At 38.5% G+C, this 10,010-nt stretch overlaps 1 protein-coding gene across 5 annotated transcripts in view; it reads right to left on the reverse strand.

Annotated features, from left to right (window-relative positions):
• The window catches only part of LOC118735741 (nuclear hormone receptor FTZ-F1 beta), an 87,947-nt gene extending 79,775 nt beyond the window's left edge, over positions 1–8,172 (reverse strand). For 2 of the 5 annotated variants that reach the window (XM_036465680.1, XM_036465683.1), the window contains exon 1: positions 7,602–8,172. The gene's annotated coding sequence lies outside the window, so the exon portion shown is untranslated. Of the gene's footprint in view, positions 1–6,373 lie in introns of all 5 variants that reach the window. The other 3 variants (XM_036465682.1, XM_036465681.1, XM_036465684.1) reach the window with 3 other exon arrangements.
• Between the last annotated feature and the right edge of the window lie 1,838 nt (positions 8,173–10,010).

Raw genomic sequence — 10,010 nt, forward strand, 5'->3', positions numbered from 1 at the left:
AAGTTGTCTCTATAAAAGTGTACATGACGCGTTCTTTCACCGAACAAGGGTGGGGTGGGCGGATCTTTGATCTCCTGTGGACTTCTCTTGTTCAGTTGAACCTTATGTCAGCTCTGAACTCAAACTAGAGCACATATGAGCAAACAGGTCTATATTTCCGCATGACAAAGAGCAGGTCAATGGAGCTCATAAGGTTTACGAAGGCGCAACACTCGCTTTTAATGCGGTTCTTTAAGAGATATTTATACGATTGGAGATTGGGGATCTAGCTTGGCCAAAGCGGCCGCAGCTGTATAGCTTCATTAACATCCCTTGGACCAGTGAAATTAAAAACATCAAGTCAACCTTTCCGGTCGCCCTTTCTTATACCCGACCCTTTTGCTGTCCAGGCGAGCCAAATGGGAACACGGAAGAGAAATAACAATGCGCTTGTTCGATTTATTAAATGGTGCAAAACTTAAAAAAAGCAATGTTCGTTTGGCGCTGTCGTCAAAATAAACCTACGGTTTCGAAGGAGTCAGGCTAAAGCGCGAGATATTACGGCATTTCTTTATGAGCTGAACGTATGAATGTATGCGATATGTCTATCCAAGGAAAGAAATTTCACTTGTCGTACTATCTTGAATATGACTGTGCCAGAGAATCACGAATTCCACGAAGCAGTTCTATGTCTGAAAAAAAATGGTAGTTGGACTCTGCTTACAGCCCTCATGTAACGAGAGCTCATGAAGTTGGTAATAGTTACGCGGTGTATGTCGTTTATGGCCTATCTATATCCACACTTTCGTTGATTAATGTACGTTTGGATTAGCATCTCTAACGGCAACTTAACCTCCTGGATCCAAGATACAATTCTCAGCTTAGGGCATCAGTAAGTTTATTTCGGCTAGTTGGCGAGAGATTTGCCGGACAAAATTTGAACAAAAGTGGGGAGAGAACACAATTCTTGTTTTATTTTTTTGGTGCTTGATCTCGAAATATAACCAGTCATTGTGAACCATCTGCACAATTCGAAAACCATCGTTTTAGTCCCAAAGTAAGGGAAGATGTCTCAATGTCTTCCAAGAGCTCGAGGTGAGCAGCTGTGTAGAAGTCTTTCGAAAAGTCCAACACTACAACGACAGTTCCTTCTCCGGGACATTTACAATCAAAGCAACAAGGAAAAAACTTGTGGGAGAAGTCTTGCCAAATCGAATAGAAAGAAGGGTATAATTTTATCTCAGTGTAGAAAACCATAGGGCTTGACGCATTTTATTTCTCGATCTGTTTTCTCCACTTCTTCGCTGTGTTATATGTAATATTCATTATCTGTAAAGGATACTTAATGTTTCTCTTAGGGAATATTTGCTGAAAGCGGCTTCATAAATAGAGCAGCAGATTTTCGATAAGTTAAAGTTGAAGTTGGAAATTTTCAAAAATGCTTCATCTCAAAAATCAATACAGAGAAATGCCATTTTACAGCTAGAAAATAAATGAAATACAAAGAAATCCACAGCGCTTTTTCCCCAATACTACATTGAATTTCATTATTTTTTCGCGTAACGATGCGCTGTTTAGCTTAACTGATAATAAAATTTCATTTGGAAAACCATGACTCAATTGCAATGGATGTGACGGGGTGAACAGATACCGGAAAGTACTGCCAAAACAGCAAAAAAAAAACAGCAAGAAGACAGGAGAGATGAATGCACTGCGAGTTTGTCGAGAGAATTTCTACGTAAAAGCAGGCATTGGACAAAGCTGTGTTCTCTTTTTTTTCGTGTGCAATCGTCATTGATTTTTTCTGTTTACTGTTTTAAGAAATAAAAATTGTGACCCAAATCTACGGTGCAAGGTGGCCAAGTGGGTAGCGAAGTCATTGAAAAAACGCAAGCACTGAAGTGTGGCTGTTTTGTGTTGTCTTTTTTTGTTTCGTTTTTCTTAGTTGCTGTCACCTCAACGCTACTGCAAAGCTACATACATGCATACATATGCACATATTTTGTTTAATTTTATTTTGTTTTGGTCTGAAGTTGTCTTCTTCAGTTGTGCAGTTTAATTTTGTTGTTTGCGGTTACGATTTTTATGTTATGCGCGCTGCGCATGCGATTTACCTCTTTGAATTTATTTTGATATTTTATTTTCGAGTTTTTCATTTCCTTTTTTTTCGCCGCATTTTACTTTTAATTTGTATCTTTTGAGATACCCTTCATTTAACAATGTTTAATGCTGAACCTTTTGCAAATTGAGGTTTATGAGCTTTAAATCATCGCCACCACCTCCTCACTTTGTTGTTGGTTATTTTTTATTATGCTGTTGTCTCGGCAGCCAACTTTGAAGGTTAAAGTGCGGCTACAGTCGATGTACAAAGCGGCAATCGCCGTTAAAACATTACAGTATGCTGCTGCAAAACGTTTAAGGTTTGTGGTGAAAATTAAATAAAATTATAACATACATATGTATATTGCATAAAAACCGAGTGACGTTACATTTGATGTGCAAATAAGTGTCGCCTAATCTATGAATAATATAAAAACACTCATGTGTATCTGGCAGATTGAGTTTCTGCGGTCGCATAATGTGACCAAAAGTTGACCCACTTTTGATGGTCTTAAGACACCACCGACACGAGATAAAATAAAACAAAAAATAAAATAAGATTTACAAAAATTAAATTCAAATAAGATAAATTAAGATAAGACACGACAAAACAAGACAAGACAGGACAGGACAAAACAAGAGAAGGCGAGACCAGACAAGACCGAAACAGACGGGAGAAAGCAAGATAAGATAACCTAATATGGTGTGTGGGTTCGAGCTTCACACCTGAGCTTTTAGATGTTTACAATTCCAGTTCGGATTGCTCAGTTTACTTTCGATATAATTTGTATATATCTTTTCACGTCGACTCCCTTTTGTTAGGGCAGTCCAAATAGCCAAATCTAACCTGCGGATTGTCATTTTTATTAGTCCTGCTCATTCAACAACAAAGCTAGTTAAGGCCAATTAGGCTAAGCTAACCTACTTTAAGCTAAGATAAGATAAAATAGGATAAAATAGCTTAAGATAATTTTAGATAACTATCCACTATTATTGGCAGGAACAATTTTAAATAAGGTAGATTGAAGTGATTTTTCGAAAACTCATTTTTCTTAATTGTTCGGGTCTGGAAAAGCAAGATCTTTGGGGTTTTGCAAACTAAGCTGCTTTCCTCGTCGAGTGCACCACAAATATGTCCCCTCGATGTCGATAGGCGTCGGCCGACCAAGGTTGAAGTTGTCGTTCCTGTTGTCTGAGGCTCAGTCTGGCAGCATCGCGTTGGATGTTGTTGAGTGTCACTGTACTTGTATATCGTGCATCGCCAATCTACCTACTAGAGCTGTCAAACTATCGATAGTCAAGTCCATCGATGTTTTACGATAGTGGGTGACTATCGATACTATCGATAGTATCGACCCATTTCAAATGTTTTTCTAAATCCATTTATTTTTCGTTATCTTGCTTTTATAAATTTGTTTATTTTAGCGGTTCACGGTTGCATTTAAATATCGAGAAATATTGCTAGAAATTCATTCGTGTAAACAGTCAAAAAGCGATTTCAGAAATTCTCGCTACAATTCGCCTTTCAGGGAAAAAAAAATCTTTCGAAAGACACTTTACATGCAAGGTGCCACTGCTCATGCAACAGCTTTCTGCAATTTCTCAATTTGACAGTCTTTTGAAATATACTGCATTGCTCGGTCTAAGACGGCAATATAACCTCTGCTATTTCCACGCTTAAAATAAAAAATAGCGCTTTTAGAAATAATGCCATGAACCACTTAACAGATCACCCAGCACGGCAACCGCGTATTTGTAATTGCATTTGAGAAAGAAAATAATAGTTGGTAACGTCATTTTTTATTAGGTTGTTTCATTCACACAGATTGTTTCATTCCGTTTCATTCACATGGCGGCGAAAAAATTACGCACTGCACAAAAAAAATAAAAATATTTTTTCTCGCACACCGTCCTGGGTGATCTTTATTCGTTCGTTCATGAAATAATGCTGCCAATTTTTGTTCTCTTTGAGCCATGAAAGAGAATACGCTATCAATGAAACGATAGTGGCGATAGTATTAAAACTATCGATAGTTATTTCAAGTGATCAGACTATCGATACTATCGATAGTATCGGCGATAGTTTGACAGCTCTACTACCTACCCGTTTTTTCTTCATTGAACGCAAGTTACTTGTGAGTAGTGATTGCCTCGAGTGTCTTTACAAGAGAGAGAGTCCTCTAGTGCGGCGTTTTCTTTTCGCTTCGGTATCGGGATCAGGGATGGTGTTCCTGGCCAAAGATAGGTTGAAGAGTGTAGTGTAGAACTCGACTTCCCGTGCATAAAGTTTTTTTTAGCATCAGCATTGGCCAATGGATTTTGGCGATTGTTTCAACATCAACATAGGGATGCTGTCTAGCCAATGGTTTTCGGCTATTAAGCTTTCGTTATGGTTTCCCTAAACTCCTTGAACTGGATTGTGGCTCATCCTTGCAAAGCTTGTGCATTTTTCGAAGGGTTTTGCGTTCGGCTGTGTCTCTCTCAGTCTTACCGATGCACTAATATTAGCCGTGTTTTATTTGCCCAGAAATTCAAGCTATTAGCTTATTTTGTATGGAGGACTTACCCAACATAATTATATTGGCTTATGAAAAGCTATCTTGGCTTGTATATTGAACAAGGGGCATTGCCATCAGCATCAAAAATTTTCTCCTTCAGCCAATCAGAAAGAGGCAAAAGCTCACTTTGACACTATTTGCAGTCAAACAACTGTCAAAATTAGGCTAACATAGGAAATAAGCTAATTTCGTTTTATTTGACCAAGATTTAGCTATTTGCTTGTGATGGTTGAATAAAACATGCCTAATGTACACTTGTGCTTATGTTCGTTAACAATGCACCGTATATCCTAATTAGATTCCTTGGTTCTAAGGTAATAAGGAGGCTATCGTATGCAAGGTTGACTTACTTAGCTTCTGCTTGTGGCGGAGGTAGCTGGGGCAAATAATAGACTTTGAACAGTAACGGAGGTATACATTCAATACCTGAAGTTTTTTAGAATCCATGTCTGTGTTCGGCTAGTTTGAGATGCTTCATGAGGGTGGCGATTATTGCTTCTACGGTTTTTGCCAACGAGGATGGGAGGCATATGGGTCTATACGAGTCTCCGACGACTGTCTTCTTCTCTGGGTGAAGAAGGGAGCTATGGGATGATCAAAGAGGCAGTGATAAACCCGACTTCGGCAGATATCGTCTTTTTCAATATTTTCGTGGAGATTGCATCTAAGCCAAATGCCTTAGATGACTTGGCGTTGCTGACAGAGGCCTGCATTTCTCCTACAGTATAGCAAGTTGGAGTGACTCGGCGGCCGAATTTGTGCGCTTTGTCCGTGGATCCGACATTGTTGTGTTGCCAATTATAAGGACTAAGTTGTTCTTTCGTTTCGCCGGATGGTAGAGATTTCCCATTCCTCCATAGTTTTTGCTTGCTCTGCATGTCTGATAGTGTTCGTTCTACCTTTTCCCGCTTGTGTCCATTGACCAGGTTTCTAAAATCCTTGTTGCGATACCTGTGTGGCTATTCTCAAACGAGTTAGCTACAATTTCCGCAACGCTATCGCAAGTTGCCGATGTGTGTTATGAATGCCGAAAAGTTGCGATAGCGATAGGATATTTGTCGCTAGCTCGTTTGAGAATAGCCCCTCTGATTCGGAGATCGCCCAGATAGGCTTGTTGAATTCGATCACGCACATCTGCAGTTCCCGCCGGCTGGTATGAAGCTAATGAAGTTTTTACCAGTTTAAATATGTTGGATTGATCGTAAATTTTAGTCATCTAGCAGACGTTTTGATTGACTTATTTCACTGGTTTTGCATTCCATTCGGTAAACTCATTGAAAAAAAGTTACACATTAAACACGCATTTTATTTTCCTACCTTTACTCTACAATTGCCCTTAACAACCTTCAAAATTCGCGCATGAAAAATACAGCCACTCAACCGTGACTTTATTACAGTTAACTCGAGTATTAAATTTTTTTCCATAAACCTTAATTATTGCCACAATTTTATTATCAAAAACGTAAAAAATAAAACCGAAAAAGAGCACAAATTGGCAACACCTCAGTTCCATGGGGCGATAAAAAAAAATGTTTGCAACCAACACGATTTAAGCTACTTCAATCCCCTCTAGCCACCTGTACCCGAATATGTGTATCTACAACTCGTTGCAACGTTGCACCTTTAAGGTTTTTTTTGTTGTCATTACTGTTTCATACATTGCATGTTGCATGCCTGCATACATATGTGTGTGTTTTATTCGTTTTTTTTTTTGTTTTTGTAGCTGTGTTGCTTACCTTTGTAGAGTTTATTGACACTTGCAATATTTCGCTTTACATATTTTTCTACATTGGCCGCTGTTTTTGCTGCTGCTGCTACTGCTGCTCCTACCAGCACTCGCACGTCTACTTTACAGCACTACTGTTCTCGTTCTCTCACTGTCTCTCTCACTACTTCGGCTACTGACGTTGGACACTTTTTAGCGCTTATCTCACTTGCACTTGTACACTTGTACGTTGCTGTTTCTACACTTTTTATTGCTTTTGCTCTGTTCTGCTTACAATGCAGCGTAACAAAGCGATTACAATTTAAAATGTATGTAAATGTTCCACAACTTCGCTACAGTAATTAATACACTGTATTTGACGAAAACAAATATTATTGCACATTAATTCGTAATTTGTTTTTTACAAAATTTTCAACAAATAACCCGGATATTTAACAGTCATGCGTCCGTAATGTGTGCACAGTCCGCATTTTCTTATTGGAAGCAGCGTAAAATGTTAACCACTCACTCAATGTTACACACACATGCACATCATGACTTTCCACTTTTTTACCATATGCCAAACTAGAGCGATCTCGCTCGCACGCATGCCAACTAACTGAATCGCACTGATTCTGTTGCTCTATTGCTTTTGTGTTTTTGTTGTTGTCTTATGAAACTCGGCGCTTGGCGGATGACACTTGATTTTTTGTTTACATTGCATTGAGTGGGCACAATGAAATGATCAAGAACAAGCAACAACAATGCAATGAGCACAAGTACACACACAAACACACGCGAGTGGACGCATGACGACGCAAACACCGTTCAGTCGTTCTGGTTCTGCACTTCTCTGCTTCCACTGTTCTGAATACTTGTTTCTTTGTTTGATTTGTTCGCCAGCGCGAAACCAACAAGGGGAAGGGACGAATAAAGCAATAAAAGCAGAAAATTTTAAATAACCTTCAACTACTTTTTTATTTTATTTTTGCCTTTTCGCCGCACGTTGATTGCTGGCGCACTTCTTGTTTTCTTTTATTTTCACTATACTCGAGCTCGCGTACGTAGATTTCACCACCACCATTCCCACCTTAGCAAATCAAATCTGTATACAGGACGTTGTTTTTGCTTATGCTTGGGTTTTGCGTCTTCTTATTCGTTTGGCCATTCCCCAGGGATTAGGCGCTGGGGCATTAACTTCCAGATTTCGTATTTTTATAAATAAATTATTAATTTATGAAAGCTTTCTATGAAATTACCTTTTTTATGAATTCTTCTGCTCGTGAGCCCACTCAAAAGTGGCGATAGCGTATCGGTTTGAGATTTCTCTCTACATAAATATTTCAGTGAAAAGTAGCACACTCGGCCACTTTGCCTTTGGCCATGTTGATTAACTAGCAAACAAATTTTGCTTTTGCTGCGCACAATGCGCTCGACGACGGTAGCTATTCACTATTCATAGTACACTACGCCAACCACTGACTCTTCAAGAGCCTAAAGTAAATCTCAGAATATTTCGTTTAATTGGTCTTTCTTTTCTTCGCAATTTTTTCACATATGCGCGCACATTTGTTTGCAGCCGACTTGTGATTTCCACTGCTGTTTAGTCTAGGCTAAATGCGTTACATTTATTATTACTACACATATGTATTTTGTAATTTAAAAAGCATTCACTCAAATGAGTCGTGCACTTATCGCAGTCTGCGCGCTACAAAATTTTTCTTCTTTTCAGATTTACAAAAATCCACTTGCAAAAAACACCGCCACCGCAAACGAAAACCGACCAACAACCTACTCCAGCTGTCACAAAAACAACACTGAACGCACTATAATCGAAATAGGAACGGCTCGTAAGCGCAGTGTTGCATGCAGCAGGTGTGTTTTGGAACTTGATGTGTGGATTTCATCTGTCGGGCACAGGTGAAATATGCACAGAATTTTGTTAAACTAAATTATAAACTTGAAAACGGTTCTACAGAGATGAAGCAATGTTTTATTTATTAACTAAACTTATAAAAGTATTTTTAAATGAACAGCTAAGATTTTAATTAAAACTTCTGAGAATAACATTAAAATCCACACCTTAGCGAAGACTACAACCATAAGTATACAAATAGTAGAGAACTTTAGTCCTAATTTAGACGACGCAAGTGCTTACAATCCATTTCAATTTCCTATGTTTCCATGTACCGTGGACTTGGGCGTTTGCAAAATTTTTTCGATTTCGTATTTTGACTACCATTTGAATACATATTTTACTATATAAAAATAAAAAATATGCAAAACCAAAAATTGTAAAGCTAAACACATCGTCGATATTTTTGCAAAACCGTCCATCGACAAGTTGCAGAACCGCCTGAATCGCCGTTGTGGGAAATATTAGGTAACCCTGAGATTTATGGATAAGAATCCTAAAATCATTGTTAAAACAACAGATTTGTAAAATAATAGCCAGAGAAAATACCACCTCTCAAGGGAATGCCTTCAAAAAAAATCTGTTTTTTCGCTCCCCTGTAAAATTTGAGTACCGTAAGATAAGCGGTTTTGCAATTAGTCGATGGGCGGTTTTGCAAAAACATCGACGATAATTTTTATTCTTGCAATACTGCATGATGCATTCTTTGCCCATTAATATAGTTGAATGTTTTTTATTTTTCCTCAGTATACACACTTTGTTTTCTTAAAAAGGTATTTTATCTTATTTTATTTCATTTCATAACGAATATGCTATGAAAAAGGAAATTTTGTTAAGGAGAAAATGTGAAATTTTTTTCCCCCATATGGGGATTCATTTCTTCCCGTTTCTCTTCTCATTTTACTGAGCTAAGGCAGTGTCAAATCGAGCTGTCACAACTGATACCAACTTGTATTATTGCATCATGGCAATACTGTACACAGCCAGTGTTGCCAGTTTGCTGGATTTCGCCCTTTTTCGGGATTTAATTTCTAAAAAGGGCGAATGGGATTTTTTGTGGAAATACGGGATTTTTTGCATTCCATACTAAGCAATAAACTTTAGTAATTGATAAATAGGTTAGATTAGGTTGAAGTGGCTGCCTGTGACTCCACCAGCACATATTTCGCGAAACCCAGAAGTTGCCGAATGCCTACCTCGGCTATGTCGGTTAGGTCTTCAAAGAATTTAGAACCCATAAACTATCGTATTCTTCTATAAAGTGCGGGGCATTCGCATAACAGGTGGCAACATGGCCTGTTAGCAGACCCACAGCTGCGACTAATAGCGTTTTCCTTTCTCAAAGAAAGTTCTGCCCTTTTATATGGGAACTCTTGCTTTGCGTTGCAAAACACTTATTTCTGATAGGGAAAATAATTGAATTTTTACAAGATTAAATTAAAAATCAACCATGCAACTCTCACCCTCACGTTTATTTGAGGGCAGAAAAGGCAGCCTTGTGAAAAGGCTGAGAAAAGAACATGAAAATGTGACAGCGCTAACACAAGGCCTTTTTTCGAGAAAAGAAAACGCTATTAGTCACCCCAGGTCAGCATGAGGAGATACTTCGGCCGCTCTTTGTCTCATTTTGGCCACGTAACTTCTTATTGTAGTTTAAAGGACAGATCCCATAGAATGAGCTTGCATGTAGCAAGCGGCATGCCTAATCCCTTCCAGGCTTCAAAAGTGAAGCGGATGTGCCCTCTTGCAAGTT

Source organism: Rhagoletis pomonella, unplaced genomic scaffold, assembly GCF_013731165.1.
Source record: "Rhagoletis pomonella isolate Grant_MI unplaced genomic scaffold, Rhpom_1.0 Rhpom_scaffold_00003, whole genome shotgun sequence".
NCBI lineage: Eukaryota > Metazoa > Arthropoda > Insecta > Diptera > Tephritidae > Rhagoletis > Rhagoletis pomonella.